This window comes from Falco punctatus (assembly GCF_963210335.1).
Source record: "Falco punctatus genome assembly, chromosome: Z".
Lineage (NCBI taxonomy): Eukaryota > Metazoa > Chordata > Aves > Falconiformes > Falconidae > Falco > Falco punctatus.
The window spans coordinates 63845950-63860847 of record NC_137586.1 but is presented as its reverse complement, the minus strand read 5'-3'; the positions used below and the strand labels follow the sequence as shown (position 1 = coordinate 63860847).

The window sequence follows — 14898 nt, the reverse complement described above, 5'->3', positions numbered from 1 at the left end:
TATCATGAACTCACAAACCAATACTCTGATAAAAACTTTCAGAGTTTCCTATTGATACAGCTGGAGTTCATGGAAGAAGTGTCCAATAATGACAATAAGCGGAATCTCAGCTAGCATCTTATCTGCTTATAACTCTTACCTCCATGAACTGCTTCATGTGCCCCTGGAAATAAATGCACTCAGTGGTTGATTCAGGGCATCCAGAAGAGTCACCTTCATTCTCCTTTAGCTGTACGCCTTTAGCTGTAAATGTACATTAAAGCTTCAGAAAAATCAAAACACCCAGGAGATGTTGTGGTCACATTTTCTCTAGTAGAATTCCAGAGCAGTTTACTGAACTTAATAGAATTACTAAGATTATAAAAGAAACAATCCTGAAAATCCTTGCAGTGAAAACAACTCAGAGATAATATCTGTTCAGAATGTCATAAAGAGGAAGGTTGCACACCGTTCTTGTGTTACTTGAAAGAACTCCATATACCTCTGCATATAACATGTGAAAGCCCTTCAGTGCATAAGACAAGGGATTTTATGCCTTAGTCTTGCTTTTATAGGACGTTAACCATAGAGCAGTCAATGAGAAGAGATTCTTATCTCCTCCTTCACGCCCCATTTTGACAGTTAAACTCTAGAAGTAGTTAGAAAAGAGAAGACTGGGAAAATCACCCCAGAGAAAAAAAAAAATGTCGATACCTTACACAGATCAAAACCTGCACACAAGTAATGTTATGACACTTTACAGTTGTATGAAGGAATTCCCTATTCCATGTGGACCTTAGTTTTTTGAACATCTTCGAACATGGATTAAAAGAAGAGGTGCCTAATCACTATTGGGGCAGAGTCATAAAGGTTTTCTCCTGCAGTTATGCTGGTGTATGCCAGACCAGATTGGCACGCTGACATCCATTCTTACCTTACTCAGGCACTATTATAGTCATCTACGCAGTTATCTAAGTCAGATTTCCTTTTGTAGTAGCTTCAGAAATAACTATGGCTGGGTAAAAATATCTAACTCCATTTTACACAGGCATTGGTAATCTTCTTAAAAGTATATTGCTCCTTTAAATTTCACACAGACCTTTACAAACTTGTCAATTTTCAGTTGTTTCTAAACATTGTCAAAATGCCCTTGAATTTCTTTCTTAAGGTTGTGGGTACTGAAAACTCAGATTACTACACTTAAGTTTCAGCAGCACATCAAATAGGGTATAAAAATGCTTTTTAGAACATTTACAAGAGATGGAGATCTGAAGCCTCAGACTAGAAGAAAAAAATCTAATGTGCAGGCTAAAAAGGTGTATCCAGCTAGTTTGGACTCAAAAGAGAAGTTTACCCCACTGGGAGCAAGCGTACTGCCAGCAAGCCACACATGCATGATGAATGAGACAGTAAAAATGTGCTTATGGAAGTGCGATGACAGTTCTGTGTCCATAAGACATCCATCCCCAAGGTACACTTGTGCATGTGTTTTATATTTTGGTATTGTTTCTTCTTCAGCTTTGAGTTATATAAGAAGGTGAGAATCTATGCCTAAAAAGCCATAAAAAAAGAAAAGTTAGCAGAGGCTGTAAGGTGACAACATGAGTGCCTAGAAAGATTTATCATCAGGGAGAGTAGAGAATATTGTAAATACCCTAGAAGATTCTGCAGTGGATGAAGGAAACTGTTGTTCACCCTCCCGTTACGCCAGGGGTGAATTATGTTTTCCTTCTTATCGTGCATCCCCTCCAACTCACTCCGTCTGCTCTTCTCACAGAGCAGCGCCTGGTGATTTTCTGCAGTGCAGCCTCCTCTGCACTACTCATTTTTCTTTTACTTTCTCACTGTTTCCAAAACTGGCAAAAAGTAAACAGATCCTAAGTTTTCTGCAAGAACTGTGAAGTCTGTATTTCCTCAGCTTGAACAGGCAGGTGTAAATGGGAGCAGAAGGGTGAGAAAAAATGCAGCAAAATACCCTCAACAACCAAACCACAAAGGAAAGTGTTTCAATACCCTACATGCTATTATGCAACACTTCATGGTGGTTATTCAAACTCCTAAATTTTACGGACAAAACTTAAGCCTAAAGGGTTACAGCGTTCAGTGCTCTGCTCCTCTTAGGTCAGCATGACCTGTTCTTTGCACACAAATGAGTGAGTCTCTAGCCAGAGCCTGGCTTAGCTGTTTTCTGTTTTCTGCTTTGAAGATAGCAAATACACAGAGCGTGATATCCAGGACCATGCTGTAAAGTTTATCTGAAGTGGCTGAAAGGAAGCCCTGGTCTCCAGAGCTTAAACAGAAAGTGTTACAAGAAATGAAAATTTAGATCAAATGATACAGATGAAAGGAGTTAAAAAAGACAGAGAACATGACACCACCACAAACATCCCAACAAAATGACGCTCTGGATAGATGGAAAGTTTTGCATTGTAAAGAATGGGAAGTTCAGTATACACTGTTAACCAAAATACATGCTTTGAAGCTGTGTAGTACACTATAAACAATGCTAAAGAGCCATATCCTGACATGAAGCCAATTTGTGTGTAGGGCAGTTCAGAAGAAAGCATTTACAGGAATTCAGAAAGCTAGATTCATCACTACTTCAAACCAGGTGCTAGTTCAAGGTAAAATTGAACTTGTGTACATGATAGGTAGCTGCCCAAGGACAAAGAATTGATGTAGCCTCAGATGACCCAGATATGACAGCTTTCTTCCACCTTAATTTTTTTTTCTTGCCTCGGTTGTAAGTGTCGCAAAGTTTCTGTGGCTCCACCAGATCATGCTTATGCTAAAAGAGATGCACCAGCTTGATCAGGACCAAGCTAAATTCTGTCAGTGCTATATGAGATAATTGTACTGTGCTAAAGAGTCAGATCCATTAAGTCAGAGTATAAACAAGTCAGCTGTTGTTCAGACTTCTTCATGCTAAACAAAAGCAGCAGCAGCAAAATAACCTCCCTCTTTACAGCTTAGAAAGAGAAACATTTAGGACAAACATTCAAACATATAACCTTGTGGGAGATTAAAACAGAAAAAAAACCAAAAAAACCCAACCTAACAAAGTGGATGAATTTTGGCATCTTGTGCTAGATGTAAGCTCTAAGGTACTTGCAAAAAGTCCATTACTGCTTACATACCACAGCTGCCAAGAGGAAACCTCAAAATTTTTGCACAAATTTATTTGCAGATATGGGAAATTAAAATCACATACAGCTTAAGAACATCCACCATTCTCACCACAGCTGCTTCAATGCCTTAATGCATACCGCACTGCCAGTTAATAGGAAAATAAATCGGCAGCTCTTTTATGCTGCGTTCACTCTCCCCTTCTTAAGTTTGGCAGGGCTTCTTCTGTCCTGGAAAGCAAGCCATAATATTCTGTTGTTGTGCTAGCTGCTGAAAATACAAACATCAACCTTTTCATTCATCACTTAAAAGAAGGCAGCACAAAACACTCAGCATTGCTAACTGGGAGATGTGGAGCAAAGAATGATTCAGCCAGCAAAACGATTGGACTGATGTGATGTTTGTAGCAGGCACCAGAGGAAGAACTCTTGTCTTGATGTTAAAAAAGCTGTTTTGGCACATGTTTTCTAATGATTTGTTCACTGACCTAAAATAGTCTTCAGAACTGGACAGGCTGTGGCCCACTGCAGAAATCAGGTATTTTCAGGGAAACTATATAGTTAGTCAACACAAATATGAATCTATTGTATTTATTTAAACCAACTTAAACATTATTCCTGACAGAAGTGTCTGATACTCACCACTGCGACTTGAAGATGTGCTTTTAGGGCAATAGGATTTTATGTACAGGTGTTACATACTAATTTCACAGAAAGTAAAAACTCACAAAAGCTACACATGTCAAAAAATGCTAACAAATAGTAGTGTCTGAATTCAGTGCATGCTCACAACTTACTAAATGTTCCAAGTACAGATACTAATTCTGCAAAAATATGGCCTAAGTATTACACCAAGGCCCACAAGACGACTCTTTAGGATGGAACAGTTTATTGTGGAAAAGATGGCTTCTTCTGGATAAGTTGATGATGAAGTTGCTGCCATATCTGCAAATCACTCCTGGTGCCACATCTTATTCATGGCATGCTTAGTAAAACAGCACAGATTTTCTAAATCTAAGGTTTCTCATAGTGGTCAGTGTTGTGGGTGAATCAGATTTCTGAAGAACAAAAACATTAAAGTTTTATATGAAAAAAAATTATTTCAATGGTTGGTTTAGTTAATAACTATGTGGAAAAGGTAATGCATTCAAACAGTGGTAAAAACTTTGTTAGAACTGTTTTAAACAGTAATGGCAACATCCTGATCTCACTGAAATCAAACTGTACTCCTTAGAGAATGTCATGAAGTTAAAATTTCATCTAGACTTCTAACACTTCTCAAGGTTAAGGACCTGTTCTTTACTGTTCGTCACTTGGGATGTGTGACTACTCATTTTCAAAGAAACAGTTTGTCTGCTTAGGGACATCTGTATATGCTTGTTGTTTGTTTGCTTGTTTAAATGCGGGCATTCTCGGATGACTGCTTAGGACTATCTACTGAGCTCACAGTAAATGAAATCTAGTTGAAGCCAAACGATTCCCAATTGAATCAGTTTAACCCAAAGCCATTTGTTCAGTTCTGGCTGACACAGGGTAACAGTCTTTCTTTTTCGTGTAATGTTTGAGCAAAGGGGGTGGGGAGCGAGCGGAAGAGAAGAACGTCACAACCTTGTGAGCATTCTCAAAGTGTGAATATACAATACTGTTTTCATCAAACAGCTTATATTTAAAATATAAGGCAGTAACCACAGGCAAAGAGAAAACCCTGTATAATCTCTGTGCTGTTTCCATGAAGATTGACTGTGACTTAAAATAGCTGGAGGTTATTAACACTGTAAATCTTTCTGAAAGATATTTCTGTTGCATTCAGAAAAATCAGCATAACGTGAATCTGACATAAATTACAGACTTCCAGGCTTTGCTAGAATAATTAAATCATTTATTATACCCAAAGTTACAAGACTGACCTTACAAGCCACCACTCCCCACACCCCCTTACCCCCCAAGAAAATCTCTAACCAATTGATCAAGACCATCTAGTCCTTCAGGCTGGCAAACAGATTTTTCTTCTGGAATATTTTTAAGTTAGTGGAACATTTTTAGTGAATGCATGAGAATGAAACATTTATGTGTGGAGATTTTTATTGATGAGTCACAATTCATCTACACTATTTATAATAATTTGAAAAAGATGGAGACTTTTCACTGTAAAAGCATTTCTTATTTTTGCTAAGGCCTTTAACTGGACCATACTTCAGTATGAAATTTGCACCTGTGTGTGCATTGCCTACATCGTTAGTCACATATGAGCAATAAGCTCCTCAGAGGAGTCATGGTTAGAGGAATGAATTAGACGCAAATGTTTTTAATGAATGCCACACTTCGACATGTTGATTATACCAATAATGTACAATTGAAGGAAAGCTAGAAGCTCTGCATATAAATTATGTCTCTTGTGTTAAAGTCATCATAAGCACTGTTACCTTAATGCAAAAATAACTAGATGGTGTGCCTGTGAGACTAAAGGGTGTAAAAATTCCTTCAGACTTGAGATCCTATGACTCCCAATCACATTTTACATTTTCTCTGTACAATGCTTGCAACAGTCACCCATGCAATTTTTGCAAATCCCTCCTTGCAAAAAAGCAGGGGAGGGGGAGGGCAGGGAAGAGAAACCTGAACACATTATGATGTGGATAAGAGACATGGATAGAAAAATAAAGGTCTAATTTGCCCCAAGTTTCCCCCTGCCCAACTGCTTCAGTCTAAGTAGACTAACTCAAACACATAGTATCTAACTATATATATTTTTAAATAAACAAGTAATTGCCAAACACTTATTGTACCATAAAAGTTATGTAATTCATATGAAAAAAGATTCAAGGTTTGTAACTTGAAGTCTTACAAAATATGTAAAATATCACTGTAGCAGTACTGAAACACCAGTTGGACTAATAAAATTACTATGCTTACACATTTCATTGTATTTACTACTAAATAATAGATGGAACACCTATCTGGGGATGCTCTTATAGCAGTTTCTAAAGGACAAGAAACTTTTGTCGTAAAGCTGTTTAGTAAAACTTGAAATGTAATTTAATGATCAACTGAAATGGTACACAAATTGCCACAAGTGTTTCACAGTAATAAGTTAAAACGTACTTAAAAAAATATTAGTTGAAATCACACTGAAGTTTCGTATTTTACTGTACTTTTCAGAACTTACAGAAATATCTGATTTTTGATACACCCAATGTCCTTATTTCCTATTTTAAAGTTTGCACAAAGGAGAAGACAAACTTGGAAGGAAACCAGTATAGGGAAACACATGTGAGAGCACATGCTGGGTGAACTTGTACACAGAAAAACGTTGACACAAAGAGAGGTTGGTAAAATTCAAAGTAGAAGTGGCAAATAGCAAAATAGCTCCTCTTTATTGGATGTCTTTTCCACACCACTGGGGAGATAAAAAGAATACAACAAGGTTACAGATAAGAGTGAATTTTACACACTTCCACACACTGTAATTATGGTATTTTGAAAAGTGTGACCTGACTTTACAAGCTGAGTACTGAGCAGTCATCAGCTGTGTAAACACTGGCCTTAACCTTTTGCTTGGACTCCCACAACCGATGTTTCTGGTCTTTTAATTAGTTGGTTATTTCTGTCCATTGATTTTCAAAATACAAAACAGACGTAACATCTAAGCTGCAGGTCCTGTATTAAATAATTAATATTAATATTTTGGTCTTCTGCAAAGCTTCTGCCCATGAATTTATTTTATTTTCCACTATGTTACAGTTAACTCCAAAATTTATCACACAGTAAAAATCTGGAAAATGTAGATGAAAAACAATGAGCGACTTGATGTGTAACAGAGGTAATCACTGTGAATTATCGGAGTTGATAACGCTTCAAAAATCAGTAAGAGAAAAATGTTACTCTTTTTAAGTGTCATATTACAACAATGTTTTGCTGAAAACTGTTGTCTGCATCCAATTTAGGAAGGCATCTGCTCATGTTTGCTTAAAACAAAAGGGTGGTTGACTTAATGAATTATTTACAGGCGTGCAATATGGCAACAGTATCATTATGAACTCTCTTCTAAGATCTCCTCTGGCTACTCCTGGCAGGGTGTCAATTTGCTTGTTTTTATGGTAGGTGCATGAAATTATGGAGCAGTTCTCTGAAATGGGATTCTGCTGTTCTACTCGCTAAATGTTAGCAAATTCAATGAACAAACTGCATCATTGCTACATCTCTGTGAAAAGGCTTATTTCTTAATAAGAGAACAGCATACACACACATAGTTTTAAACCAAAATTCTTGAAGTAGATACGCATAGACTTTCCACAAATAGTTTCCTAAAACTACCAAGTTTTAGAAAGTATTCTCAATAATAACAAGAACTTGTGAGTAGCTTTTAAGAGAAATCTTAAGAGCAAGGATATTTTTTCATTAACTTTCCCTGTTCTGCAGCAGCGTATTAAGGGCTGAATGGGCAACCACAACAACAGTACTGAATTACAAAAGCCAGAAGAACTAAACTGTTTGCTAGAAGTACAAGGACGTTTTCTGACCAGCAATGGAAACAGCTTTCAAATTGCTGGGGCTACTGAATCATCAGGACCTTGGGTCTGCAAAGTTTAGAGAGGACACCTGACCACTCCATTCCCACAAATAAGGTAGAGTAAAAAGAGCTTAAAGAGAATATCCCACACTTGCATGAACCCACCGAGCAGTTACTAATAGATCACTATAAGGATAGAAAAGAAAAATCAAGTGGGGATTCCCCAAAGCTCTGCTCCCAATCTCATACTATTTCAGTCACTAATGACCTAGATAATGGAGTAGGGCTAATTAGTACATCTGAAGATGACACCAGGCTAAAAGCAGTTGCAAGTGCTGGTGAGCAACTTTAGAATGCAAAATGATTTTGACAAACTGGATAAGTAGCCAGAGGGGCGGGGGTGGGGGTGTGTGTGAGAAAAAAGAGAAGGATTACAGAACATTATTCTTGTCCTTTGGTAGGAGCAATCAGTCACTCAAATGTGGAACAGGGAACAACTGCTCAGTGGCAGTACCGCACAAAAGGATCTCTGGGTTATGCTTAATCATAAGTAGAGCATAAATCCACAGTGTTCTGTCACTGCAAGGGAGACACTTAAATTATCAGTATGCCTGACCTACAGCATGACTATAGGCAAAGGAAGTAACATCTCTCTGCTCAGGGCTCTGTCCTAGCTCTGTTTACGTCACTACCAGAGAGGTCAACTGGTTTGTAAAAGAAGCCTAAAAAGCATGGCTCACAAAGACTGAATTAACTGTACTACTTTATCCGGAGGAACAGAAAATTAAGGAGAGCCCAAACTTTCAAACCTTTGCGTACTGGAGTAGTTTCCATACACATGAATAGCCTAGTTTAAAATCAATATTCCATCAAGTCAGTTATTTTCAACAATTTCTGTGGTAATTCTTGGCTTATTAGTTACCAGATAAGAAATAAGTGTGCATTATAAAAAATGCATAATTGAGCTTCTTAGGCACTCATCTGAGGAGACAACAGGCTAGAGACTGCCAAACCCCAGTGTTTACATTGTACTTAGTACACCACACGTAGAAATTAAACGCTATCAAAAAGTTACTTTGCTCCTTTGACGGCAAAGCTGTTTGCTGAGAACTTCTAATACAATGATTTGACCCAGGAGACACTGCACCATCTCTCCTTAACAGCTGCTTTGCAGCAAAGCACCTCTGAGGGGAAGCAAGGGGGAAAAAAAATAAAAATAGGGAGAAGGGGGGAAACAAAAGGTGAAAAATACATGAAGAAACCTCATCTCTTTTGTAAGACTAGAGAACATGGAAGCCATATTGTTTTCAAGAGCACCTGTTTGTACCTGGTTTAATAAACACTATGGTTTTACAAATTACCTTTGTGTTTTCAGCTGGGGTGATAAATTGATGCTCCATATTAACACAGACCTCATTCATCTCATTTGTGCTCAATGTCACTTGTTTTCTGACCCAAGCAGTATGCTTGTTTCTCTTTAGTTTAAGTCTTCTGGGAACTATAGTATTTCCAAAACAGGTCTAAAGTCACATGGAAAAGATTTCAGGGATGTTATCAACTCGTTGTATAATTAGTTAATCTGAGCAGGTTCTGGGTGACATTGTGTTCTCTGTGCTGAGGTCTTTTGTCTGCAGGGAGACAAGGACAGGAAAGCTAGTACTTGTGTGTGTCTGGCATCCAGAATGAACCACTTTATCTGCATTTATTACACCCTACTTATGTACTGTGAGAGAAGCTGCAACTGCGCTTTTCCTTTGGGGGACAAAACCCTGTCAACTTGACAAGTCTATGGTCAGTTTGCATAACATATCAGTTAATGGGTATTTTTCAGAGCTATGAGAGGGCTTTAACTCTTTTAAGGCAGCCAGAGCAGAGAAACTGTGGTGGAATATCCCAAAACACAGGAAGAGTACCTGGTTAGTTCTTACTATACACTCCAAGGAATAAGGTTTAATGTTTATGTATAATGGTAATGCTAGGAAGCTCCTTATTCTGTTATTTTGAAAAGATAATTTCCTCTGAAATCCTCTTACAGAAATCTTCCCATATCTGATTGAAAAGGGAGATATTCCATACCTAATATTTGCAACTTAAAAATTAATCAAATACAGGTTTTAACTGTGCTATATGGTATGACTACCACTAGAGTATTTTCATTATGTTCAAAAAACTTTTTTTTTTTTTTTTTTTGGAGGGGGGGGGTGGGAAAGCCAGAGGCTTTTTAGCTTCACAGAGTAGGAACGGGGCCAACGCTGTTTAGGTGTATTTCAGCACAAATGAGGAAGGAGTTCAGAACACTTATAAACATAACGTATAATTTTAGTTAATTTCCCTGGCTCATAAAGATGTGTTTCCATTTAGCGTGGCTGATAGTGTCAGTTTGCGACAAGTGTAGGTAGACTGTAGGCTGGACTCAATTTATTAAGAGGGAGTCTGGCTCATGCAGCCTTCAGCAGTTGCAGACTTTCTGCTTAGGTATAGACGGTGTAATCAGTCTTCTGCTTACAACAGCACTAAAATTGGTGTCTGAAAAATACATTGTATTTATGAAGACAGAGGAAGAAGGAATAAAGAGAACTGTTTAAGAATAACACATTATATTATCTTTATAGTAAGAGTACAGCCCTGTGTTTCCTATGTTGTAGTCTTAAAGACATTCCCTGATTTGTCTTCAGCAACGAATTGTACTTTTCTAGCAGTGTGATGGTTTACACCACTAGGGTCCCAGGATGATCTGGGCAATATGAACATCAGGGGGTATCAGATAGGGGTAAGCACAGAGGTATGTGACAGGACATTAACTACTTAGCAAATTGATATCATTGCCTTCTCAGGCTTCATCAGGGCTTTGCAGTCCCCGATACTGCTGCCTGCCTATAGCAACTGCTGTGCTCCCTCTGCTCTCTTGGCAGCTGTACTTCAGCGATGTTTCTAGCCAATGATTCCACTGCTGTTGTTTACCTGCTCACATACATGGCAGTACACCAGAGAACAAATCTTGAACTCTTTCAGACTGGTCAATGTTTTGCTGTTTGTCGATGAATATGCTTTCATAACTTTGTCTTTTTAAACAGGCAAGATGAATACATCCAACCTTTACATAGGCTACAGAGGCTAGACATAATGCATCCCATGTCTCTGAACCATGTCCTGTATGTTTTCACTTTATAGCACAACGTCTGTCTTTAAGGTGGTTTCCCGTACCCCCACCCACCCCTGTTTTGAAATTTCCACTGGAAAAAAATACATTTGATGTTTTGAAGAAGCCGAATGGCCTAAAGGTTACAGCAGAAAAAAAACCATTAAAATATTAAATCCAGTGTTTGTTTAAGAAAACTTACATCTTGCATGCTGCTGTCTCAGACAATTATTCCTGTGATGTGTGAGCTGTGGCACAGGAGCAGGAGCAGTGGCTCCAGAGGGCATGGGAGTTCTGGGAGATGAGGTGGAGGTAGTACCTCTGTGTGAGCCTGGCTCAGCAAGCACAGTGCATGCTGCTGCCTCGTTGCTGGCGGGACCTGCCTGCACCTTGTAGACCCTTCTGTCGCTACTGCCACTGCACTCAGCCCTGGTGCAAACAGCCGCCTTTTGGGTCGGGGAATTTCACTTATCTACTCTCAAGCAAACTTCTGGCCACCAATTCAGGTGTTGAGGAAAAACAGATGTGAGCATTTACACACACACACACACACACACACTGAGGTGAACACCTGTCCTCCCTACTCCCACTCTCAGGTCCCCTTGTTTTCACACGTTGCAGGGTCCTCCGTGGCCACAGTCCCTCAGGGGTGTCCCTGTCCCAGTACAGGTTCCCTGTGGCTGCAGTCCTGGGGGTGTCCAGGTCCTGGTATGTGTGTCCCATGACTGCAATCCCTTAGGGGTGTGGGTGCCCCTTTTGGCACATTATGCCCTCCCTAGAGAGTGTCTTCAGCCCCAGCAGCTGGGGCCTTTCTTGAACACATCGGGGTCTGCTTATTCTTCTCCCACTGACACTGTCATGGCTCAGGAAGGATTTTCTTTCCAGTGCTGTTTTCATCAGTGTCAGTGGTGGCTGCAGCCAGCACATGAGTCCATGGCCTCCTCCTGCACCATGCACTGTTGCAGCCCCCACCTCTTAAACCTTGTCACTCCTACCGGTAGAAGTCTTGAGAGACCCTGTCCTGCCTCGTACCAAGAAAAATAAAGAAAAAATGTGGCTGATTTAATCCCTCAGCAGCCTTGGTCTCTCTTTTCCAAGTGCCTATTTTTTCCTGGGTGGCCTCAGAGAGTCTCCCTGGCCAAGGTCCCTGCATGCAATACAACTTTCCAGGCAAATAAATAAATAAAATTGTGCTTCCTTATCTCACACAGGTGTTTTGAAGGTGAGTATACCCGTGGAGATTTCTGACACAAGCACAGGTCAGTACAGGGAGGATGGCTGAGCACTGCTGCCCATCCCCATGGAAGGATGCAGAGATCCCTCACATGACAGTCCATCCCCATCCAGGGGGAGTCTCATTTGCAAACTGAAACCACTAACAAATGCTGTCAAATTTCCATGTGCCATTAATTGTGCTATTAACTCCTCAGAAGTCTTCAGGAAAGTGCACTGGAGAGGTTGCCATAGCCCTGAGAAGTCTTTTGTTAGAGTATCCATCTTGACAACTTTATTTTGACATGGCAGGGATAAAATTGCTAACAGCAGCTAATGGTTTGACTATTGTTCTTATATTTATCAAGTTTGTAAGCTCAGAACCTGTAGATACAACCAGGTCCCAAAGATGTAGGAAGAAATGAGGACACATTATCACCTACAAAAAATGCGAAGGAAAATAACTATATCATGGATGTGAAGAAAGCAAGTTACTAAATAAAGCACAAAAAATTTGCAACGTTTTGTATGCTTTACATATACTTCTGTACATAACTACATGAAAAATTAAAAAACAGATAAGTTTTGCACTTCTAGATGCTAATGTCCCTCAGTTGACCTGATGATTGCTTATAGATGTCATTTAAGGAGTGGGTGTTGTGAAGTCAGTTAAAAAGGAAGAGAAGTTCAGAGTATTTGTGTGACAGAGGTGAAGCTAGTTGTGGTGCGTGACTGAGAATGAAGGATTGTAATGGAAGAGTGGAATAAAAGAGAGGTGGTGGGAAATAAGGGAGAATAAGTATCAGAGAGGAAACTGTAGAAATTAACGAGTGCATGTAAGAGAAGTTGTAACAATTAGTGTGGAAGAACATCTGGTACCACTTAGGAAAATTCTGTGAAGAAAGGGTTACATACTAAATATATTGTCGGGTAAATGTCACAAAAATTTTAAGAAGTCATCTACCTTCCTGAATTAATCACAAATCACTTATTATGAGTGTTAGATCTCAGTTTCTAAATATGTGAGATTGATTTCATTAAGACTGATCTCAGAAATAATATAACATTTCTATTCTTTGGTTGGGTATTTTTGACAAAATACCTTCTGAAATACATGCAAAAAAGAAATCATTTTCACAAAGATTTTCAAATGAATAAGCTTTCTACAAATATTTTACCAGAAATGCCTACTACACAAGTATATGCACAGTGTGCTTGCAAAGGAGGTCAGGACTGTGGCATGCCTTTTTGAAATGCAGATGCAAGAATACTCAAATAATAGATCAGTTCTTGTAATTTTAAAAATCTGAAATAGTCACATAAATAATAAATCATTTCAGTATAAAAGGTCCACAGATATTACCAGGATGCCTTCTCTGCCTTTGTTTTAATTTGGACTATTATTTCCTATATTTTCTATGAATCCAGACCATGATAAAACCAAAAAGGAAATGAAAGATGAGGCTGATAGATGAGGACACAGATCCTCAAAGGTTGTTTTTTAAGAAAGAGGGAAGCTCAATTTATGAACAAAATTGTATGATGCCAGAAATGTTTCAGCACCATAATTATTTTATAATCACTACTGTTTTTTTTTAAATTTCATGTAATCCTTTTTGTTATCTTAGGTCATTATATGATATAATGTATAATCTAGGGAATAAACTGTGAAATAAATGTGAATTAAATACAAATTGTCCTATTTTGATGTTTGAAGAGAAATAAAATAAAGTGAGAAAGGGCTAAAGAAAGGAATTGCTGGTAAAGACAAAATCTTCCATATTATTCCCAGTGATCACAGAATGTAAATACATCTGCAACTTAAAAAACAGTGCAGGAGCTTTTAAATAATAGCTGACTGGACATCAGTGCAGTAGATATTGTATAGGTTGTTATGATTTACGGTTTTCACAATTAACATTATAGCAATAACAATTTTGGCAGATTGTAAGATCTTGCTTCACATATTTATTTTCCAGACATGCCTTTTAATAATGCTATTCACAGAATCATAGTATTCACATAGTATATCAGATTCAGCGTCCTGTATTAAAGTAAATATGCCAAACCATTAGCACACAGCAATTACAGATGTGTATTGCAGAACAACATACATCACACATTCTGTTCATACCAAGAGGGTATGAAGGTCATACCAAGAGGGAGAAATAACTCTTCAGATATTCTCAGAAGTTAACAAAGTTAAAAAAAAAAAAAGTCAAAATTTTTAAATTCAATATAACCTGTGACAATATTCAAACACAGTAGCTTCTGCCACTGAGCAAATACACTGTACATACTAAACAAGTGTTGAGGAATGGAGCTACACTGCCTGGAGTCCTTCTAAGAATGTGTTACATTAATCAGCCCTGTAGCCAAAATACCATGCAGTGCTGTTGCAAGTTAGTCTTGGGATAAATAGAAATGTGGTCTGTGCAAATGGCAATGCTTAAAGAAGTGCTCTTGTCATGTTGAATATATTGCTTTTCAAGGAAACAGAGTGGTCAGATGTGACATCAGGGTTATTAGCCCCTCTCAGGAATAGCTAAGGTAACAGTGAGAAAAATTCTTTGCAATGGTATAGTACAAACATTATTCCCCATAGTTTGCAGCCAGGCTGTTCATGTAAAATATATTTTGAATACAGAAAAGGGTATAAAGCTTCTCCCTAAGAATGCTAAAGTGTTAATATTAATGGAATATTTCATTTAAATGTCAAAAATAATTAATATCATATTGAAATTGTCTATTGAGGTAGAGAAACATGAGTGATAGCAATTGACTTAGATACTTGTTTTCTGTCCTGTTACCAAATGCTGATACTCTCAAAGGAATCATTGTAGCAAATGGTGTAAGAAAAATCAGTATGTCCAAATCAGAGTCAAGGCTGGTGCCCAGAGACTGATGAAATATCTTTATATCAATAACTTCTC

At 38.3% G+C, this 14898-nt stretch overlaps 1 long non-coding RNA gene across 1 annotated transcript in view; it reads right to left on the bottom strand.

The window, feature by feature from the left end:
• The window catches only part of LOC308056820, a 124816-nt gene extending 115027 nt beyond the window's left edge, over positions 1–9789 (bottom strand). The window contains exon 1 of the long non-coding RNA XR_013924976.1: positions 140–9789. This is a non-coding gene — a long non-coding RNA (uncharacterized lncRNA). The remainder of the gene's footprint in view (positions 1–139) is intronic.
• Between the last annotated feature and the right edge of the window lie 5109 nt (positions 9790–14898).